Genomic DNA, 24,470 nt, shown 5'->3' on the forward strand with positions numbered 1-24,470 from the left:
GATGCTTGTACTCCTCAGTTCTCCAGCAGTACGCCTTCTCACTCTCCGCTCCTAGTGCCTCTTGCTCCCAGCTCCTCACACGTGCACCACAAACTGAAGTGAGCTCCCTTTTAAACCCAGGTGCCCTGATTAGCCTGCCTTAATTGATTCTAGCAGCTTCTTGATTGGCTGCAGGTGTTCTAATCAGCCTGTCTGCCTTAATTGTTTCCAGAAAGTTACTGATTGTTCTGGAACCTTCCCTGTTGGAGGACGGACCGTCCCTAGCTTGCTCCCTAGCTATCTGCTTTCTTTTCTTTCCTAAAGCCCCCTGGCCCGGATTTTTCTTACTTTTGGACCCTGCCTTAGTCCCCCCCCCCGGACCGGGCTGGACGCTTTGCTGATTTAGTTTGATTCTCCGCCGCTTTCTTGCTTTTTCCTTGGATTGCTGATAAGTTGCCATCTTGCAGTCAATACTACCCCCCCTCGCCTGCTTTCGGGCGCAGCTATTTGTCTTAACTGAACCCCCGGAGGAGGGGGGGGAAGATTGCCGATTTTGCTGTTTGGAGGGGGAGTGAAAGCCCCCAGACCCAGCCGCTTTGCTGGCAGCTCGGACTATCTTTACAACATTCTTAGCATGCCGGAAGCCTTGGAACACAGCCAACACGGCCGGAGAAGAAGGATTTCAGAAGACAGGAGACATAATTTAAACAGCTACGAATCATCGTGAAAGGGTCGTAAGACTGAGGTTTTTTTTTCTCGAATTCTACTCTCGTGGGGGGGAGTTTGACTGTGTTTTAATTGCATTTGTGGCGGCACAGGGGGTGTGGCAATAAGCTGCCCCCCTGATCCATCGGTGCCCGCTCCACCCCCCCCACCATTACTACAACTGTCACGACCCCCCTGCCGCTTCGTCCCTGCTGGCAATTTGCCATCCGCCTTCGGATCCAGCTGTTTGCTTTGAACTTTGCCTTTCGGACCGGACATAACAGCTGACCAAACGAGACTCTTTGGACAAATGTGCGTGGGTTTACACCCCCCCCCGGATTACTTAGCTTATAGCTTGCCCCTATTATTGGATTTTCCCTCCCCCCCTTGATCACCCCATTTGGTATTCCTCTCCCCTCCTGTAGCTTAGTAGGGAGGAGTGGTTATTTTGTTTCCCCCCTCCCCCTTTTTCCTTCCGGTGTCTCTCCGTCCCTCCCTGCTTACAATGGCGGGGAATGAGGAAGGCGAGGCCCCTTTAAAAAATTTAGTTGTTCCCCCCCCCCCCGCCCAACCCCCAATCTTGCCCCCCCCATCACGATTGCCAAAAAACCTGCCACCGCCCCTGCTGGGGCACCGGCAGCAGGAGGCACCGGAGCGATTACTGCTGCTGCTATGCCCCCTTCCACCTCAGGTTCTAGGAACTCTCTGCCAGCTGGCCGCAAAAGCCAGGACGGGCAGAAAAGAAAGGGCCCCGCCAAAACATCTGGGCCCTCCATGGCAGGGGCGGCCCCCACAGCCGTGGCCTCGTCATCGACCGCGGCGCCCCTCCCTGCAATTCCCTCCACCAGCACTACATATGTCCCCCCCCCGGCCCCCAGGACGTATGCCCGGGCGGTGGCAGGCTCCCCCCTGCCTGCCGCCTCGTCATCTCGCCCACCCACTGCCTCCGCTACAATCACCAGCAGTCGGGGCCCTTTTTCTGCCCTGACCAGGAAGCACGGTGTCCGTTGCCTCCTGGTGCCCGCCTCGCCCCACGTGGAGACATACGTGCAGGCGTTGGCGAAGGTGGTAGGACCCACGGCTATTGTGGCGGCCTCCAAGATGTATGGAAAGGTCGTTTTTTTCTTAGCTACGGAGGCTGCCGCCCAAGAGGCGGTGGAGAGGGGCCTGGTGGTAGGGGGGTTGTTTGTCCCCCTAGAGCCGCTAGAAGACCTGGGTGTTCGCCTTGTCCTTACCTCCGTTCCCCCCTTTTTACCCAATGCTGCCCTGTTACCCGCTCTCTCCGCCCTGGGGAAGCTTACCTCTGTCATCAGCCCTCTCCCGTTGGGCTGCAGGGACCCCACCCTCCGTCACGTCCTTTCTTTCCGCCGGCAAGTGCAGCTTTTACCGCCGGCGGGGGTGCGTGACGGGGAGGCGCTCGAGGGGTCCTTCTTAGTCCCCTACCAGGGAGCCCGCTATCGGGTCTTCTACTCCACCGGAGAGGCCCGGTGCTACCTCTGCCGCTCGGCCAGGCATGTCCGCAGAGACTGCCCTTTGGCCCGGAGGGGAGGGGCACCTGAGACCCCCGAGACCCGGCAGGATATCGGCCCCGTTGTTGCCGACGCCCCTGGCTGCCCAGCACCTGAAACCAACCCTCCTCCTACTCAATCCACTGCTGCTCCCGCCCGGGCCCAGGAGACTCCTTCCCTACTACGCCCGGGCGAGCAAGGGAGTCCCACCCTTGCTACTACCACCTCAGTAGAGCCTATGGAGGAGGGCGCGACAAAGATATTATCGGGCATAGGAGAGGGCCCACCCCAAGGAGAACCCCCCCCTCCTCATGCTGCCTTACCGCTGCCCCCCCCCGAACCCCTGAACCATCACCTCCGCCCCCTGACACGACCCCTGCTAACCAGCCCCCGGACGACGCTATGGAGGACTGGAACTTAGTCCAGGGGAAACGGAGCAAGCGGAAGGCTCAAGCTCCGCTGTATCCATCCGACACGGAAGCCCCCCGGAAGACAAGGAAGGGACGCACTGACATCGAGCCCTCCGCTACGACCACGAGTGAGGTCCATCCGCTGGTGTCGGGAGGAGAAGACAGACTGGCTTTGGAGGGCAGAACTCCCCCTCCACGGGAGACCCTCCCCTCCGAGACCCCTGAGGACGCCCTTTCTGCTCGGATACCATCCGAACCCCCCACGAACCCCGAGGCGACCGCTGAGGCGGGCCCTAGAGGAGAGGCCCCCGGGGTAGCAGGCATTGGCCTCTCCTCCGTGTACGCGGAGATTGAGGCCCTAGATTTGACCCCGGTCACCCAGGGAGAGGATGATCTACTCCCGGCTGGCCTCAGACTGGGCAACCTCACCCCAGCCCCTTTTTCCCCATACTCCCTCCCCCTGATTGCCTTCCCGGGCGAGCACCCTGCAGAAGGTGGTCCACCACCAGATGCCACGGCCGCCAAGACCAACGCGGGGCCAGCGCCTAGCATTATTGGGAGCCCCCTCCCTTACCCCTTAACCCTCGACTCTGCTCAGGAGGCACCTTCCTTCAGTTGCTTGCCTCCTGAATCTCAGAGCCTTACCTTTGCCCCTGCCCCCTCCCCTAGCCCCACCCAGTTTATCCCCTCCTGCGATGCTCCTGCTGCCCCTGGGGTCGTTTCTTTTCCGCCTTCTGCAGATTCCCCCCAAGGAGCAGTTTTTGCACTTTCTAGTCGCGACCCATTAGGAGTTGCAATTTTTTCCCCGCCATTCCCTTCCACCTCAAGGCATGAAATGGATTTCATAACCCCAGCCTGTCAGACCCCCCGTCGGTGGTCCGCACCCTGCCTACCCGCCTTAGCGGACCTCGAGGCTGTATTAAGAGTCCCACCGGGGAATACCCCGGGAACCGTAACCCCATCCCCCCATGAGCTGCGGCATGCACTACGGAAGTTCTTAGAACACACCCGTGGTGCCCGCAATAAGGTACAGCTAGCTCTTCAGCTCTGGGGGGACTTTGAGCAACTTTTTCGGACCACAAGGGCCCTTATAAAGGAGGGCAAAGGGCAAGGCAGGCGCGGTGCTGCGGCCTACGAGCGGGCCCGCAACTTCCAAAACGATCTACTCATCTATGAGATGGGTCACGGGTTGGTGCGCAACCCGCCGGGGGCCACAAACACCCCCGCCACCGAGAAACCTCCACCCCACCAGCCCTCCGCATGATGCCTACTCTTATTGCAACCTTGAATACCAGGGGCTGTAGGATGGCTCTCCGCAGGTCCCAGGTGCTCTCTTACCTTCGGGAAGGAGGGTACTCTGTAGTTTTCCTGCAGGAGACCCATACGGACCCGACCTTTGAGGACAGGTGGCGGCTGGAGTGGGGGGACGGGGTCTACTTTAGCCACTTCACGACTTGGCAAGCTGGAGTGGCGACCCTGTTCTCCCCCACCCTACGGCCTGAGGTGCTAGGGGTCACTGAGGTCGTGCCGGGCCACCTGCTGCACCTTCGAGTCCGTATGGAGGGGCTCGTGGTAAATCTTGTTAATATTTATGCCCCACAAATGAGCCCAAAGCGGCCACAATTTTACCAGCGGGTGTCCGACTTTCTCGGCACCCTAGATTCGCACGAGTGCCTGGTCCTGGGAGGAGACTTTAACACCACCCTCGAGGAACAGGACCGCTCAGGCGCCGAGCCGAGCCCGGCTGCCGCGAATATTCTTCGGGGAATAGTTGAATATCACTCCCTAGTGGACGTCTGGCGTGACCATCACCCAGATGACACCTCCACGTTCACTTTTGTCCGGGTGGAGGCCAATCGGTCACACCACTCTCGGTTGGACCGTATTTATTTATTCCGTTTCCATCTTTCACAGGCCCACTCCTCTACCATTCGGCCGGCCCCTTTTTCCGACCATCATTTAGTTACTATAACGGTCTCCCTCCGTGCAGAGAGACCGGGGCCGGCCTATTGGCACTTTAATAATAGCCTGTTGGAGGACGAGAGCTTCGTGACGTCCTTCCGGGAGTTTTGGCTCGCCTGGCGAGAGCAATGGCGTGCCTTTCCCTCGGTGCGGCGATGTTGGGATCTAGGGAAGGTCCGCGCCAAGCTCTTCTGCCGTGACTACATTCGGGGCACCAGCCGACGGAGAAATGCGGCGATAGAGCAGTTGGAACGGGAGGTCTTGGAGCTGGAGAGGCGCCTGGCCGCCGACCCCGAGGACCCGTCCCTCTGCGGAGCGTGCCGGGAGAAGCGGGAGGAGCTTCGGGCCCTCGAGGACCACCGGGCCCGAGGTGCCTTTGTCCGGTCCCGCATCCGCCTCCTTCGGGAGATGGATCGCGGCTCCCGCTTCTTCTATGCCCTGGAGAAAACGAGGGGGGCCAAAAAACACGTCACCTGCCTTCTAGCGGAAGACGGCACCCCCCTCACGGATCCGGAGGAGATGTGTGGGAGGGCCCGTGACTTCTACGCAAGCCTTTTCTCCCCGGATCCGACCGATCCTGGCGCTCGCGGGGTGCTCTGGGAGGAACTCCCCACGGTCAGCGTGGGCGACCGAGACCGGCTAGAGCTGCCTCTCACCCTGGCCGAGTTCTCGGAAGCCCTCCGCCGCATGCCCACCAATAAATCTCCGGGCATGGACGGGCTGACCGTGGAGTTTTACCACGCGTTCTGGGACATCCTCGGCCCAGACCTAGTCACTGTCTGGGCTGAGTCTTTGCAGGGCGGGGTCCTCCCTCTGTCGTGCAGGCGAGCGGTGCTTGCCTTGCTGCCGAAGAAGGGGGACCTCCGCGACTTACGAAACTGGCGTCCCCTCTCACTCCTTAGCACGGATTACAAAATCGTAGCGAAAGCAATTTCGCTGCGGCTAGGGTCCGTGATGGCGGACGTGATCCACCCAGACCAGACCTATACTGTCCCGGGTCGCAGCATTTTTGACAACCTCTTTCTAGTCCGAGACCTTTTGGAACTCGGGCGGAGAGACGGTCTGTCGTTCGCCCTCCTGTCTCTTGATCAGGAGAAGGCGTTCGATAGAGTGGATCATGGGTACCTCCTGAGCACCCTGCGGGCGTTTGGATTCGGACCTCAGTTTGTGAGTTTTCTCCGGGTGCTGTACGCCTCCGCGGAGTGTTTGGTTAGGCTCAACTGGACCCTGACCGAACCGGTCAGCTTCGGGCGAGGGGTGCGACAAGGGTGCCCCCTCTCAGGCCAGCTGTACGCTCTTGCGATCGAGCCTTTCCTCTGTCTCCTCCGCAGGAGGTTGACAGGGTTGGTGCTGCGGGAGCCGGAGCTGCGGCTGGTCCTGTCGGCGTACGCCGATGACGTACTTCTCGTGGTCCAGGACCCGGGCGACCTGGCGCGAGTGGAGGCATGCCAAGCCATCTATTCGGCAGCCTCCTCCGCCCGAGTCAACTGGGTCAAGAGCTCTGGCTTGGCGGTGGGGGACTGGCGGCAGGTAAGCTCCCTCCCACCCGCGCTTCAGACCATCCGGTGGAGCGCGGGTCCTCTGCTCTATCTCGGCGTTTACCTTTCCGCCACGCACCCTTCCCCGCCGGAGAACTGGCAAAATGTGGAGGGTGGGGTGATAGAGCGGATCCGGAAATGGACAGGGCTACTCCGATGTCTCTCCCTCCGAGGGAGAGCACTGGTGCTTAACCAACTAGTCCTGTCCACGCTCTTGTACCGGCTCAACACCCTGGCCCCGGCCCCGGGTTTCCTGACCCACCTCCAGAGATTGATTCTAGAGTTCTTTTGGTCGGGAATGCACTGGGCCCCTGTTGGAGTTCTTCATTTACCCCTGAAGGAAGGAGGACAGGGCCTGAAGTGTCTGTACACTCAGGTCCGCGTTTTCCGCCTCCAGGCCCTGCAGAGGCTCCTTTACAGTCCAGGTAGTTCGACGTGGAGCATACTGGCGCACGCCTTCCTGCGCCGCTTCCAGGGGCTCCGATACGACCGGCAGCTCTTTTACCTTTGTTCGAGAGGTTTTCCGCGAGACCTCTCCGGGCTGCCGATCTTCTACCAGGACCTCCTCCGGACCTGGAAACTGTTTCTAACGACCAGGTCCATGGCGGCCACCGCGGGAGCAGATCTCCTCACGGAGCCCCTGCTACACAACCCCCAACTCCGTGTGCAGGTGGTGGAGTCCCGCTCGGTGCGCCAGAGGTTGGTCTTGGCGGAAGTCACGAAGGTCGGAGACCTCCTGGACTATGACCGGAGAGACTGGCTGGATCCCCTGACGCTCGCTCGGCGCATGGGGCTCTCCAGCCCCCGTACTCCCCGGCGCGTACTTCAGGAGGTGAAGGCCGCCTTGACCCCTGCAGCTCGGGCTTATGTCAACCGAGCCTTGCGCGAGGGCGCACCACGCCCATCCTCTACCCCGGGCCCGCCGGACCTTTCCATTGGGCCCCTACCCTGCCGATCCCGACAAACCCCTCACCCTTTCACTGCGAGCCGGCTGCATGAACTGCAACCGGTCAGTTTTCAACTTGCATCACGGAAATATTTGTACACACTCACGCTTCACCCCCTTCACGCCCACACCCTGGTGTCCCGCCCCGACACAAAGTGGCGGGACCTCCTGCCACCTTTGGAGGGTGAGCAACCTCGATGGGCCAGCTTGTATTCCACCTTGGTCCCGAGGCCCGTCGGAGACATCAGTTGGCGGCTCCTTCACGGAGCTGTGAGCACGGGCGTGTTTTTGACACGGTTTACTTCCATCCCGGATACTTGCCCTTTTTGTAATGTGAGGGAAACCCTGGCACACGTCTGTCTAGAGTGTACCAGATTGCAGCCCCTTTTTCGGCTCCTCACAAATATTCTGTTGCGCTTTTGGCTTCATTTTTCTCCCCACCTCTTTATCTATACACTCCCCATCCACGGCCCCACAAAGTCACGGGATCTCCTGGTTAACCTCCTCCTAGCTTTGGCAAAAACAGCCATTTATAAAACCAGAGAGAGGAGGTTGGCCCATGAAACGTCCTGCGATTGTAGGGCCTTTTTCCTATCCTCAGTACATTCACGTATCCGGGCGGAGTTTCTTTGGGCGGCGACCACCGACTCCCTTGACACCTTTGAAGAGCGGTGGGCGCTGTCCGGGGTTCTCTGCTCGGTGACCCCATCCGGTTCCCTCCGTCTAACCCTTTGCTAGGAGGGCCCTATAATACGTGGGTGTCTACCCCCCCACCCCCAAACTGCCCACCCTGCAGCCGTGCCCATCTTGCCGGGCACTCTCGGGGGGGGGGATAATCGGTGACACTGGGCGCGGCACTAGGTAACTCGAGGGGGTGGAAGACCACGAGTGTCGAGAAAGCCCCCCCGCTCTGGGCCACCAGGTAACTCAGGAGGGTGGAAGACCAAGCCCCCCGCTCTGGGCCCAGGCTAGCCTGAACAGTTCTCCCTCCTGAAAGCTGCTGTGTTATACCTTCTGTTTGCGTTGTTTTGTTGCATACTTTGATTTGGTTCTTGATAATTCTTGTAATTGTCACAATAAATTTTTTTTTCTGTTTCAATAAAAAAAAAAAAACAAAAAAAACCAACAAAAAAAAACCTTCCCTGTTACCTTATCCAGGAAAAAGGGACCTACTTAACCTGGGGCTAATATATCTGCCTTCTTTCACTCTCCTGTAGCCATCTGGCCTGACCCTGTCACACAGCGTTATGATCTGAACATATCTGGCCATGAGCAAAACTCCCCAACCCCGAGAGAACACTGGGCAGTGTCATTTGCCTCCATTTCTCACCTTCTGGTGTGAAAATCCAACAAAGAAATGTCCCTTTAACACACCACTCCCCTCTCCCTCTGCCTCACCCCACTCACCGCTGCTATCGAAGACCCAGAGTTCAGAGATGCATTCACCTGAGTTCACCACCCTCCCGCGGGGGAAGCAGACATAAAGCAATGCCTTGGCTGCTGCTCGCAGTTGCCGCTGTTCACTCTGTCACTGCCTGCTGCCACCGTTGCACTGTTGTTCACTCCACTGCTGTAATTTATTGTGCTCTGTCGCCGATGGCCTTGCACCATCACCTTCTGCTGCCACCTGCCTCCCTATTGTGACCTCTGCAGGTCAGTCTCTTGAAGTTCCACCCAGCTCTGTGATTTTAGCTCTCAGTGGAGGAACTTCACTTCTAATGCAGGCTGGGCATAAACATGGTCCTACAGCAGATCTAAGCAACACTTAGACATGATTAGCAGTGATCACTTAACAAAAGAAACTCAATGGAGCCTAATTTGCTCTATCTTTAAAGAGTGGACAGGGGCAGGTCAAATGGTGCTTAGAACTCTTAGGCAGAGCCTACACCTACAGGCAAGGACACCTGTCCCCACCCCCTCTCACTCTCCACTGGGGTCTGGCATCCAAACCCCAAAATTAGTTAGTTCAATTCAGTTGAGGGTCACCCCCTCAGTCAGGACAGGCTAAGTACAGTTCTGCTGCTCTTTACTCATACAATAAGGATAACAACATTTCATTATCCCTGCATTCAAATTTTAAATTTTTGATTAAAGCTAATGTTAAAATTATCTAATACTTAGGTTAAAGAAAGAGTTTCTGTACATCTGGGTATAATGCTTAAATTACCAAAAGTACAAAATTTGGTTTAAAAAGTCATAAAATACATATAATACATAATCTGCAACATCCAAAATTAAGGTTAATAAATTTAACAATTCAGTTTGAATATTAGCATCCAAATATTCAGCTACACCACTCATAAAAAAAGTTATACGAAGTGTAGCTTGTGGAAAGCAGACATAGCAATGAGTGTAGCTTGTCCCTCAGTAATTGAGAATTTAGGATAGATTGTCCCTCAGTAAATACAATCCAGCAAAAAAAAAAAATTCAGTCACTTTCCTGGCTTTGCTTCTCAATGGCACACTAGCTTATTCCTCCAGTGACTCAGAACCGAATGCCAGCCAAAATGGATCATTTGGGCAACACAGCTCTGTCTGTTGGATACATAGGCAGAGTAGGTATGTCCATGAAAATACAGTCGGGTCCTGAACCCTTTTCACCCCACTCATCACTAGCTGTCAGCGGAGAGCAGTTTCAGGCCTTGCTTATATAATAATAATAATCACAGTATTTATCATTTGTTGTGTGTCCAGGTTTACCATTGTTTATCTTTGAAATACTGATTTTACTGCTCTGTAGATGGAATGGTATATGCTGCAGAAATGAGTCAAATGACTTTATATTAAACTCAGCTGTATAATATGATGTGCCATTTGGATTTTTCCTCCTGCATTTTGTCTGGTTTTTTAAAAAAACAAGAATCCGGCACGTCAGGCACTTTTGTTTCTCAATATAGAGCATGAGCAGCTGGAGTTTCTTCCTGTAGCAAATCAGCCTTTTGATAGTTTGTTAGCCAGGTTTAACCTCACTTGTGCTAATCTAAATTGATCACTACTCATTTTGCTTTTGTTATTTTGCCACTGCTTTCTACAGGTATTTGAAAAGGTCCACCCTCTTTTTCCAGATTACTATTGTTTGCTCACCATATGTTGCTGTCAGTGGGGTGGCAATTGGGGTGAACTTTTCCATAAGCTATAATTAATAGCTAGTGCTGCGACTTGTAGAGCACGGAGAGTTTTGACAAATGGTTTATTTGTTGAGAAATGATGGTTTGGCCAACCCACATCTATTCACAAATGTGTGATAATTTTCAGCCCTGTGCTTGGAGCACTCACCTGGGATGTGGTAGACCCAGGTTCATATCCCCCTCTGCCTAATATGGAGATGGGATTTGCAATTGGGTTCCCCCACACCCTTCAAGAGAGCACTCTAACTAGTGGACGATGGGATATTCCGGCATGGGACTCTTTCAGTCTCTTCTGTTGAAGCTGTTCAACTGTGGATAAATAATTAAACAGTCATGAGAGACATAGATGCTGACTCCGTAGGAAAATAGCAGCCAAGCTCCCCTCACCCCCCCCCGCCCCACCTCCTCTTCCCCTGAGCGTGCCGCGTCCCCGCTCCTCTGCCTATTTCCCAGCGCTTCCTGCCCAGCCGCCGCCAAACAGCTCCAAGAGGGAGTGGGAGGAGCAGCAATGTGGTACGCTCAGGGGAGGAGGCAGGGACAAGGCGGGGCCGGGGTGGGGATTTGGGGAAGGAGTTGGAATGGAGGCGGGGTGGGGTGGGGCCTCATGGATGGGGTGGAGTGGGGACAGGGCAGGGGACAGAAGGGGGGCTCAAGCACCCACAGGAAAGAGGGGAAGTCGGTGCCTCTGATGAGAGCAGAGACTTGAACTTGGTGCTCCTACAACCTATGTTGTGTGTGTGCCCCAGTGCCCCTGTGTGTGCCCCAGTCCCCAGGCTACAAACAATGTGTCACCCAGTCTTACCAGTTGATACTCATGGCAACATTTTTCTATTTATTTTTTCTTCTTTATTGCTGCCAGAACACCACACTTTTGATACACCACTGTCCTTACTATACCAGATTCAAAATGTCTGTTCCCAGTACCTGTCTATCTACTGCTATTCCCTGTAGAGGGAAGTAACCTGTGCACTCAATTCACTCTACTGGTGTCACCCCATGACTATTCACTGTCATTTACAGTGACACTTCTACCACCTTCAACCCCTGCCAGACCCCAAACAAAATATTTCAGGTCAAACGACACTTCGTCTTTGACTCAAATCAGATTTTTTTTTCCAATTCACTGAGTATTTTTGCTATTTTCAGATACGTTTCAACCCAAACTGATTATTTTCCTCAACTTGCAGTGAACTGAAAACTTGAAGAGCTCTGTGTAAGCTCGAAAGCTCGTCTCTCTCACCAACAGAAGTTGGTCCAATAAAAGATGTCACCTCATCTCTCTAATATCCTGGGACCCACATCGGTACAACAAAGCTGCATACAGTGAACTGAAAGTCAGTTTTGTGCGCGGCTCTAGTGGCTAGTTGTAATAACCCCCTTTGGGTTAGCTGAGAATACACCTCCAGAAATAAAGGGTATTGTGTATTAAAAATATAAACAACCCTGATCTTAGATTCTCCTTCTGTTGGTCAAAGCCAGCACACCTTAATTATTATTTGTATTACAATAATACCTAGTGTGTCCCTTTTTATCAGGCTCTGTAAATACACAATGAGAGAGTCCCTGTCCTGAAGAGCTTACAATGTGAACAGACAAGACAAAGGGGACAAAGCAGTAAAGCACACATGAATTTCCCAGGGTTACACAGCCATTGGACGACTGTAGCAGGAGCAGAACCCATGTCTCCTGACTCCTTGCATACCTTCCATTGCAAGGAAGAGAAGATAATGAGTGCATCTGTCATCAGAGCTAGCTCCAAAAGAACAGGCCGTAAAACTGCACTTATCAAGGTATATTTAAATAGTTAGCCAGTAGTTAGGTTATATTTAAGTAGTTAGCTTAAGGTGCCAATGGATGGCATTGAAGAATAATTTTGAAAGGTCTTTGTTCTGTTCTGCATTGAAACAAAAAGAAATGTTAAAACCTTGAGATGTTTGGTGAAACACAATCCTTGTTTTCCAGCCAGCCCCTATTAAAAATGTCCTTGTATTTTAAAATAGCAAGCATTTTCCTGCTTACAGACCACTGACAAAAAAAAAGTTAACCTAGGGATAAAAGTAATAAAATAGCTTCACTAACTTTTGGCAATAGATCTCTCTGTTTTATGCTATTATACTCTTATATTAGCTGTGGTATGTGCAGCATATTGCCTTATTAAGGTAACAAATCTGCACTCCATCTGACTTAATTGCACTTTTCTTTTTATGATATAGCCATGCACAAGTTGAGAAATGTTGTTCTAATCCAATCAATCATCAGACAATTGTTATCTGTCTGTACATGTCGTGGAAGGTCAGCTTGCAAGGGAACTAAATAATGAATCCAGACTAATTGTTATGCAGGTAGCAAAGTAATGCATGTATTTTATATGCCATTCAGTGAGACAGCACTTTTATTTATCCCAGCTCACGTTTCTATTAGATTTATTCATGAAGGATTTGAATCCAGTAATGTGCTTAACAAATCTGAATGGAGCTGTTTATTTTATAAACATGTGTAAGAAATATGTTACCTGCCATTAGCAATAAAGGCTTGAAATGAATCTGTGTTTTAATACGTTTTTAGTGAGTAAATAAATACTTAGATTTGTAACATAATGCACATTTTTCTTGGAAGGTATTTTGTCAGAGTTTGGCCTTGATTTTCACGTATATCAAGGCAGTATTGCCAACTCCAAGCATTCAAAATTCAAGAGCCAGTTCCTACAAAACCATGAAATTGGTTTAAAAATCATGTGATTTAAAAATATTAAATGTTAATTTTATCAGCCTTCTGGTATTGGAGTGTTTAGTGTTCATGTCTTCCAGCTTTTCTCCGCAAACAGAAGGGCTAGAAACTTACTTTGTTGAAAATGAAAACAGGGATTCTCAGGTAAGCACCTGATTCCAGCAGGTGGGGCTTTAAGAAAAATGCCAAATATTCAAAGAACTCATGAGAGTTGGCAATACTATTAAGGCCCCGTTTGGCTGCTTTTGGAGTGGGAGATCCCTTTGTGTTGCTAAAACAGTGTGAAAGAGCCTTTTTATAACTAAGCAACAAGCCCTGGAACCATGTGTGATAACCCCTCTCTTGACCAACTCACTGGGGATGGAGCCGGAGACCTCCAGAGCTACAAGTATAAGCACCTATAGCTTGAGCTGCAGAACCTAGTAGGAAGGGACTGAAACAAATAGCTTCTGCACATTGGCACACATGGGGACCTGAAACACACACGCACCAGTGGATTACACAGGCATGGGTTCAAATTCCTGCTTTCACCTTTGTGAGATGGATACAATGAATACTAAATACTTTACTGAATTTGGATCTTTCAGATGAGACTATACAAAGAGAGGTCCGGTGTGTTGGGCGTAATCATTAAAAATCACCAGGCATTTTTGTGTAGGGCTGGGGTTGTGTCCTAGTGTCATTCCCCCAAAACATCTTCCCCTACTGCTGTGTAGAATTCTATATACTGGCTGGCTGCTACCCCCATAGAAGCTATCCTGTGGGTCTGTAGATGGGACTGTCTCCTGCACCACTTATTGGGGTGAATGATCTTTACTCATGCAAGTAGTCAAGCTATGAGTCAAACTTCTCTAATCTCTTGTCAGTCATTTGCCCTGCACTTGTACCACAAAGCCTGTAGCTAATTTTCCTTTAATATGATTAATTGCTTTTGCTGGCAGAATTGATTGACATTAAAAGTATTTTAACGGATTATTCACGAAAACCACAAACAACTTTCACTGCCCACCACATCTTCATTGTGTCCCTTCATTTAACTGATTAGGCTATTAGGTGATAGTTGCTGTGCGGTGCATTTGTGTGCTGTTTGTAGAACATATTTATGCCTCGTTACCTACTTTATTATTACGAAGCTTTCTGAGTTCACGTAATATTTCTATGGCTTGCATTATGAAGCAATGTGCTGGTGAAAGGGAAGTTCAGTGTATGAATGGATCGGGAATGGTTTTTATTTTCTTTTGCATTACATTTGTTGCTTGTATTGTTTGTTATTTGTATTGCAGTAGCCCAGTCAAGGACCAGGGCCTATATGTGTTAGGCACAGTACAAACACAGAACACAAAGGTGGTCCCTGCACCAAAGACCTTACAATATCATGCAACCATTGATTAGAGAGGTGTGTGATACTCTGTGCTGTCAATGCACCTTTGAATTAATACTTTTTTGTGTGTAGAGACCTGTGGCAGGTGGGGCTGCTGTGTAGCACCCCGTGGAACTGAGCATGGTAATTGTAGGTGTAATTGTGACAGACCCCAGTCAGCAGTGGCTGGGATCCAACTTTTGACCTCTGGAGCTTAACCCATGAGTTAAAAGACACATTTCTCTTAACCAAGCATATAGCAGGCTCATAATCTCTCGATGCCACAGCAACAAGCCTGGGTTACATACTTGTCCTAGCTGAGGAAGTGTGCTCCAAGCTTCAGAAACGTCCCAGCTGATATCCTGGATAAGCCCCCACTTGTACTGCTGACAGACGTTGGTTATTGATGGCCGGAATCAAGCCGGGGACCTCTGGTGCTTAATGCATAAGCCTCTACTGTATGAGTTAAGAGACCTATCTCACTTAGCCAAGACGGCACTGGGGAGTATGTTGGTATAACTGCATCGCTCAGGCGTGTGGATTTTCCATACTCCCGTGGATCGAAATATGTTGCTCAGAAGTCTGTGGTGCAGATCAAGCCTTACACTTTATACTGTAGCAGTGTAAAGGGCCTTAAGGTAAGTGAGATTCAGGCCCTGACATATCTGAAGAAAGCTAATGAGTGTGGTTCCCCGCTTGGGCAGTGCAAAAGCATCACTTTTTTTTTTCCAAAAAGCAGTTGTCACCATTTTGTTCCAAAATATTTTGTTCCAAAATATTCTGTCCCACAGGATTTGTGTGTGCGCGTAAAGTTTCTGCAAAGTAAAAATGTTTTTGCTCCAGACTAATTTGATCCAAAGTAAATTTTGGTTTTGAAATTTTTGAAGTACGATTGCTCAAAAAAAAAAAAGTCACGACTCTTTTGCTCATTTAGAACATTTTGGAAAATTCAAAATGAAATCGGAATATAACTCGATTCTGTGCCTAGCTAAATCTATTCATTTTAAATAACATCCTACATTCTGCACACATCCAACATGGGTCCCAGTCATGCAATTGTGGATCTGGGTGGACCATAGTGAGACTCTGCCCGGGTACAGGGATCAGATCATCAGGATCAAATTGCAGAATCAGGACCACGATTTGTTGTGTTTATATTCTGAGTCTAAATGGAGACAAAGCTTACCCATTAAAACAGGAACATCTGAAGGACCAGGGAATTCCAAGGGACTGCCAACTAAATTATCCACAATCAAAAGGACACGGGATAAAGGAAATGGACAGCCTCCCTTCCTGTCTTCTTTTGAAGTCCCGTTTGTTGTGTTTTCATGCCTGCCCAGTTGCTTGATGTGTCATCCTTCAACAGGGGTGATCTTGCCATCTCCATTGGTGGTTCACTTGGCTTCCTAGCAGGTGTTGATGTGCTTGCCTCAAGCAAAACAAGTGGGTTGAGAGCCAGAGCTCTAAGATATATGGCTGATCCTCTGAGGTGCTGTTAATTGCCAGGCTGGCTGCTGAGATTCCATTCCTTCTGAACCTGAGTTTGGGAAGCAGCAGACTCAAAAGCAGCAGGCTTTAGATAAACAGGGAAATGTTTGGCTAAATGCTTTTGGTTTTGGACTTTCCCCCTACCCCTTCCCATTATACACCCTTTTGCTGTTCTAGCATGGAATGGGAGCAGGAGTGCTGAAATCACTGACCTTCTTGTATTATTTCTGAGTCATCCAGAAGCAGGAAGCACCAGAAGTCATATAGGAACTGGACTGAAGTCAGTTTACTCCTCCTGGTCATGCTTTTGCTTCTTCAGTTGCCCTGTTCTTGGGTTCCCCATGTATGCCTCTAGATTCATGTGGTTCAAGTAACATTCCCTTCTCAGGGGTCTGGTTAATTACAAAACAACACAGTGCATCCTCAGGCTCAGCATTTCCCTCCCAAAACTATCCGTTTTCCCAGCTGAAGCTTTTGCTCTGGCTCCGTGCAGGTATCTCCCACCAGGCCTTCTATTTGGATGGAGCAGAGAAACCCTTTACTATGGCTCTCTCTCCCCGCACCATCTCACCATCACTGGGCTGATGTCATGTGACACTGTCACCTGACTCAGATGCAAGCGTTCTTGTTGCAGACACAAAGGAATTGCCATTCAGGATTAAATCATTCCACTATCCAGTCTCTGAGAGGTGTCAGTACAACTAGTAAGAGGGAGGTGCAAGAAGTCCTGAAGCAAGCAGCTATAGAATAACCTACCCTCAGAGGAAGTTTCTCAGATGCCATTAGAGTTGATTTATGACCCAAAGCATGAGGATTTATTCTTTGCAAAACTCCTGCCTTTTTTTTAATACTTATACCACTGTATATTCTTGTTATCCCTATAAATGTCTAGTTGTTTGTTTTTAAATCTTTTCAAACTTTTGGCCTGAACAATATATTGTGGCAGTGAGTTCCAAAAACTAACAAAGTGTTTATGTAAAAAAAGATATCTGTTATCAGTTTTAAATTGTATGAGAAAACTTATAGGTTAAAGAGTTTGCATTTGAGCTGAGCCTGGCATGAGACCATGTATCTCTGTGGATTGCTGCGCGTCTCTAGTTTATACAGACATAGATTCATGGATTTCACGGCCGGAAGGGACCACTGAGATAATCTAGTCTGACCTGCTGTAGAACATAGGTCAGACAACTATTGATTTAAAAATGGGCAGAGATGAAGAATCCACCACAACCCTTGGTAAATTTTTCCAATGGTTAGTTATGCTCACCGCTGTAAATGTATGTCTTATTTCCTCTCTGAATTTGTCTAGCTTCAATTTCCAGCCATTGGATCATGCCATGCATTGCTCATGTGATTTTCCTGGATGCTTATCTAATGTGAACCATCTAGCATTTCCCAGTTCATTCATCACCAAGGAAAGTACTCCAAAAAAGTGGGATGGGCAAAGACAAAGGAAAAAATATGAGATTAACTAATGGAGAAAAAGAGGTATGAAAACATTTGACCATTTATATTTGCTATAAAATGGTAAGAGCAATCAGGAGACGCATCATGTTCTGTCTGTCCACACCTGGCCCGTTCTTTGGGGTGTCACAATTTGATAATATTCTTACCTCTGGGTCACCTTACTTAACATGCTAACCACCCACTAAAGAAAATAAAAGAAGCAGTAAGTTTCTTTAATACATTAACTTTTGTATACAACTACAGGAGGAAGTGATGGGAGGCACCAGATCCCATCTTGTTACATTATGAGGCATAATGCCACCTAGAGTATGGCCTCTTTTCAGATCTTAGACATATGGTGTGTGTTTCCCAAGAGAAATGTCTCCTCCTTCCCAGAGCCATGGTCAGCTGTATGACAAGTTCCCTTTCAAGATTTTCAGACTGCGAAGGGGGAAGTTTGGTAATATTGATACTGGTATTGACTTAAGATGCTTATCCCCACTCCCTCCGGATAAACATAAATTCATTGGGGATATACAAGATGTGGTACCCGTTGTCACAGATCAAGAACATTAGTTTAAATCCATTTCAAGCAGGTCTTAGAATGAAATAACATAATCTGGAAATAAACCTTTATCTCACTTTATCCCTTCTACTAGCTTTGTTTATCCCCTGTCTCCTGGAAACTTTATTAGTTTGATTCCCTGGATAACTGTTGTCTGAGATTTTTAAGACTTAACCCCTAAATGCTGAGTAGGGCTGGTTTAGCCAGTTCTTCATTGCACTACGTCCCACCCAGCAGCCGGAAGACAGTACCTTGTGGAGACAAAAGAGAGGAGGATGTTTACATCATCACTCTATAATATGTGATGACAATATGACGGTGAATTACAATGATGCTATGTCACCTTAAACACAAGATGATGACATGGCATGCTTATTTGATTGCTCCGTCATATTATGCTCTGGCTTTCCATCTGTGAAAGACTGAGAACAACTCTGGAAGGCATCTCTCTCTAGATGAATGTACAAAGGATTAGGTGTCAGTAACTCACACTTTAAGAATGCTGATTTCTATTTCTGTTCTGTTCTAGATTGGTTCTTATACTGCTCTCATCATTGTCGTATCTGAGAACCTTCCTGTAATGCATTAAAGGATGTGACAAACATCTGCCCCCTGGTATATGTTCTCTTATCTTCTCTTTCTTGGAAGAAAAGTGTGGGGAAGTGAAGTGTCTTGTTTTGGTAGGCAGTTTTTAAGTTTAAATATACATGTTGCCATGTGTTCTAGAGAGGACAAGATTAAAGAAATGCACCTGGTGCATATTGAACTGTGATTATTAGCAGCAAGGTACCAAAGTTTCCATACCTTGCATGCATGACTCACTTTATTCTACACAGAATACTGAACTGGTATGGGGAAAGTTCATGTATTTCTAATTCCTGCACACCAAACTTACCTCTTTGCTGTTCATGTATATGTGTTTTGTACAGTCCATTCATTGATACCGCCTTACTAATTGGATTAGTTTAATCGTTGCCAATATCACCCTCATTATTTTGCTCCTCTCTTCCATAGTCATGGAGCTGTAGCTGATTTTAATTATCATTTTTTTCTTGTCAGTTAGTATATTAATGATGAACTGTTTCTCCTTCAGGAACTAATTCCCAAGCACTTGTGCTGAGGTTGTGCAAATATTTCACATATACTTTTGCCTGTCTTCTGCAATTAAACCATCTTTAAAAATAAAAGTGATTTTTTTTTCTAAATCACCCTTATTATAAAAATTCCTGCTTAAGGGGGAAGAACTGGATATCATTCATTTCCTTTTCCCCCCGTGAAGACACAGAAAAAATAAATAAGTGGTTTTAGCTAATGCCTCTGTGAGGGTCGGTATGACACCTTTAATGAGTGATCTTCTTAGGTCAAATCTACTTCTAAAACCCTCTGAAGGTGCTAGCTACTGTTGCTATAAAACCCTATGGTTATCTCTGCTTGGCAATAGTGACCTTAGGCCTTCAACAGCCCCTAATAACTTTCAGGTGACTAGTGAAAAAGGTAAGATTGTAAGGTTCAGCTTTGAGGAATGATTTCCCTCCAAGGAATAAGGGGGTGTGTCTGGGGTTTTGAATTCCAGTCGCACAGTGCTTTCCTCTCTGGAGCACTGACTCACAGTGTAGACTTGAATACCTTGGTCAGTTTTGTTTTGTGGTGTTTACTTCCTATATGGCTGGTATGAAAAAATCAAATACAAAAAATCAAAAGCTTGTATTAATGCTTCATTATCTAGACCAATATTATTGCATCTGGAAAGATATCTTGCTGTTCGTAAATCTAAAACCAGAAAATGGGAACCACTAAAAGGAATGGCTTTAAATTCTACCTTCTAATAAATCTGGTGCAAAAAAAATCACCGTATCATAACCCACCTAGAAGCATGCAAGTTTCAGGAGAGGAAGAGAATTTTCTGTACTTCACGAGGCTTAGGCAACAGTGGCTAAAGGAAAACAGCATATATGCATTTCCTTCAGGATAGGATTAAATAGTTTCCAGTACATGATGCGGATTTAGGGTCAGTTTTGGAGTTTTTTAACCTTATTTATGCAAGCAGATTTGACTAGGTGCAATGGACCTGCTTATGTGAGTGAAACAAGCCCGATTTGACCTGTAGACTGTCTGTATAGGTCTTTATATCACATTTCTCCCCATGGTGTGTGAATGCCCTTAGCTAGTAAAGGCAAATTATGGAAATGGCCATTCTCTATTTCTATCTCCGAATATGTCAAATCTCTTCAATTATAGGTGACATGTTCCAAATCCATTAAGCAAATAGCTGTGGAATTAAAATGGGCATTTGGCAATGTAATATTTTGAGATTTGCCCCAGCTTTTTGGAATTGGAGCCAGCGATTATTTTCTCTACCTGTTTTTCCAGGTCATAGTGCTCTTTAAAAAAAGAAAAGGAGTACTTGTGGCACCTTAGAGACTAACCAATTTATTTGAGCCTAAGCTTTCATGAGCTACAGCTCACTTCATCGGATGCATACTGTGGAAAGTATAGATCTTTTTATACACACAAAGCATGAAAAAATGGGTGTTTACCACTACAAAAGGTTTTCTCTCCCCCCACCCCACTCTCCTGATGGTAATAGCTTATCTAAAGTGATCACTCTCCTTACAATGTGTATGATAACCAAGTTGGGCCATTTCTAGCAAAAATCCAGGTTTTCTCCCCCCCCCCGTCCCCCCCACACAAACCCACTCTCCTGTTGGTAATAGCTTATCTAAAGTGATCACTCTCCTTACAATGTGTATGATAATCAAGGTGGGCCATTTCCAGCACAAATCCAGGGTTTAACAAGAATGTCGGGGGGGGGAGGAAAAACAAGGGGAAATAGGTTACCTTGCATAATGACTTAGCCACTCCCAGTCTCTATTCAAGCCTAAGTCGCTATTCAAGTCTCTATTCAACGCCACTAGCCGTCACCTTCAGCCCCCAACTAAAACCCCTCCAACGCATTATTAAGGATATACAACCTATCCTGAAGGATGACCCAACACTCTCACAAATCTTGGGAGACAGGCCAGTCCTTGCCTACAGACAGCCCCCCAACCTGAACCAAATACTCACCAGCAACCACATACCACACAACAGAACCACTAACCCAGGAACCTATCCTTGCAACAAAGCCCGTTGCCAACTGTGCCCACATATCTATTCAGGGGACACCATCACAGGGCCTAATAACATCAGCCACACTATCAGAGGCTCGTTCACCTGCACATCCACCCATGTGATATATGCCATCATGTGCCAGCAATGCCCCTCTGCCATGTACATTGGTCAAACTGGACAGTCCCTATGTAAAAGAATAAATGGACACAAATCAGATGTCAAGAATTATAACATTCATAAACCAGTCGGAGAACACTTCAATCTCTCTGGTCACGCGATTACAGACATGAAAGTTGCTATATTACAACAAAAAAACTTCAAAACCAGACTCCAGCGAGAGACTGTTGAATTGGAATTCATTTGCAAATTGGGTACAATTAACTTAGGCTTGAATAGAGACTGGGAGTGGCTAAGTCATTATGAAAGGTAGCCTATTTCCCCTTGTTTTTTCCTACCCTCCCCCCCCACCAGACGTTCTTGTTAAACCCTGGATTTGTACTGGAAATGGCCCACCTTGATTATCATACACATTGTAAGGAGAGTGATCACTTTACATAAGCTATTACCAGCAGGAGAGTGGGTTTGTGTGGGGGGGGGGGCAGGGGGGGGGGAAGAAAACCTGGATTTGTGCTGGATATGGCCCAACTTGATTATCATACACATTGTAAGGAGAGTGATCACTTTAGATAAGCTATTACCAGCAGGAGAGTGGGGTGGGGGGAGAGAAAACCTTTTGTAGTGGTAAACACCCATTTTTTCATGCTTTGTATGTATAAAAAGATCTTCTATACTTTCCACAGTATGCATCCGATGAAGTGAGCTGTAGCTCACAAAAGCTTATGCTCAAATAAATTGGTTAGTCTCTAAGGTGCCACAAGTCCTCCTTTTCTTTTTGCGAATACAGACTAACACGGCTGTTACTCTGAAACCTGTCATAGTGCTCTTTGGAACTGCTTTTTGTGTTGGTTTCCTTTTTAATTTTAGACTCATTGAAACTTTACTCAATAGAAGGGGGAACAAAATTGTGCAACTCCAAGATGCACTGCCTGTGTTACTATGGCAATGTCTGTAACCCCGCTGCATGGTATAGGACAAACAAGATTATACTGCTGGGTACTAGAAAGTGATAGAATCACACAGCCCACCCCTCCCCCCCCCCGCCTCATAAAAAACTGTTTTATCTTGAGGTTATCTTAACCAATAAATGTTTTAAGTTACATGAAAGCCTTTCACCATCATTTTATGGATTCTTCTCTCTTAACAAGAAGAAATTGATTTTATGCTAGCTGCTAACAATTTGCTGTGGTTAATATGCTTGTATTTGTAATGAATACCTTGAGTCCTGTTTTTTTCCCCTTTTTTTTTGGTTTCTACTTATTTATTTATTTTTTGGCAGTGGAGGGAGTTTACCTTTAGTGATCAGTTTTTAAATATGAAAGCATGGCAGTGAAATGCTATTTTTTAACATATTCAACAGCTGTACACCTAAAAGGAATGGGAGAACACCAGTGAGAAATCTTTGCCTTTTTAAAACCTAACTACTGTATGTCTAGGCACTGCCATTAAACCTGAATCCAGTAGATTCCCAATAGATCTGTAAATGTCTATATAAGTTCTGCAAACTGAAATACATAGCTCTACAGTTAAGGGAACATCATTGTTAATGACACCCTTTAGTGCAGTTATCATTTCTTTCCAAGAGTTATTGGACTCTGCGCATTCCCATGCCATATGGATATATATTTTCTCTTCATTATGAAATTCCAATATGAACATCACCTCCCTCTTCTCTCTCGCCCCCCTCCCCCCACCCCAGCCTTTGATCTGGGGATGTTAGTGGTCCTGTTAGAATTAGAACTTGTGTGGAAGGCAAATGTGGCATGAAGAGTTAGCTGGCTCCTGAATGGGTTAACTCTGCATTTATATCTGTTTTCTGTTCAATTTAGATCATTAAGTCTTTTAATTTTTCATTATCCAAATTACTCTAGCAGGCTAACAATGGAATGCTTCATTTCCTAACATGATTTTAGTACTTAATGTATTTTTGTTGATCCTTGACTTATAAGATATCATTCGATACACAAGCATCAGCTGGCTTAAAAAAGAAATGGACTCAAAAAATACAGGGCTACTCAACTCCTCGCAGTTGTCACTGTGCTGCATATCATGGCCATTAAAAACTTCTCAGCAACAGAACATGGATCCTGTAGCTCCATACCTCCTATCTCTCCCAGTTGAGCTAAAGGAATATCTCTCCGTTAGCTGATTGGTTTATGGCCCTTGACACATAGTTCACAGTTCTAATTCCATTCAGTAGAGGACAGTATTCTATATCTCTATCAGTTTAGCTAAAACATTTTATGCTGTTGCTGATACTAGAACAGACTGTAGACCATACTTGCAGGAAGGGGGGTTCTATCCTCACAGGCAGTGACTCTAAAAATGAAATGGAGGCCATGGTGGATAATGAACTAAAATGAGCTCACAGTGTGATGCTGTGTCCAAAAGAGCTCATGTGATCCTGGGATGCATAAACAAGAGAATCTAAAATAGCAGTAGAAAGGTGATGTTATCTCTCTATTTGGCACAGGTGTGGCTGCTACTGGCATACCATGTCTAGTTCTAGTGCCAAACATTCTAGAAGGAAGTTGATAAATTGGAGAGAGTTCAGAGAAGAGCCATAAGAATGATTAAAGGACTAGAAAATGTGCCTTACAATGATAGACTCAAGGAACTCAATCTCGTTTAACAAAGAGCAAGTTAGAGGGTCATTAGATTATAGTCTATAAATTCCTAGATGGGGAACAAATATTTAATAATGGGCTTTTCAATCTAGCAGACAAGGGTATAGCACAATGCAATGGCTGAAAGTTGAAGCTAGATACGTTCAGACTGATTTTTTATAACATTGAGAGTAATTAACCATGGGAACAATTTACCAAGGGTTGTGGTGGGTTACCCATCCCTGACAATTTGTAAATCAAAATTGGATTTTTTTCTCTAAAATAAATGCTCTATGAATTATTATGGAGAAGTTCTATGGCCTGTGTTATAAAAGTCAGACTAGATTATCACAATTGTTTCGTCTCCCCTTGGAATCTAGGAATCTATGAAAAAAATTCTAATAGTCAGAAATGGCACAAGCAGATTGAGGGCTTGTGTTCTTCCATCTAAACCTGACTGTTCCAATACAATAGCAAGGGAGTACATTTTTCATGCCTCTTCATGTTGTGGATTTTTCATATCAGAAGACTTACTCTGAAGTGTTGTTTCTTCTGTCTTTATTTATGCTGAGTTTGACAGCATTTTAGACCAGCTGCAACCTGGTGCACATTTTAGCATCTAAAACAAGTGGCCTTATTCTGAAAGGTTCTGAGCACCCATAGATCTCATTTAGGCTGATGGAAACAGTGAGTGCTGCGCCCACTTCAAAATCAAGCCCTGTATGTAGCTGCTTGACTTAATGACTCACATCTGGAAATTTGGCTTTGTGTTTTACTCCTCTCCTTTCCCCTCCGCTAGCCAAGGCAATCTCGGCTACATGGTAGCTGGCTTTTATGTGGGTGCACAGAGGTTAGGAGGTACAAACAACCACAT

This window comes from Natator depressus, chromosome 4 (assembly GCF_965152275.1).
Source record: "Natator depressus isolate rNatDep1 chromosome 4, rNatDep2.hap1, whole genome shotgun sequence".
NCBI classification, from domain to species: Eukaryota; Metazoa; Chordata; order Testudines; family Cheloniidae; genus Natator; species Natator depressus.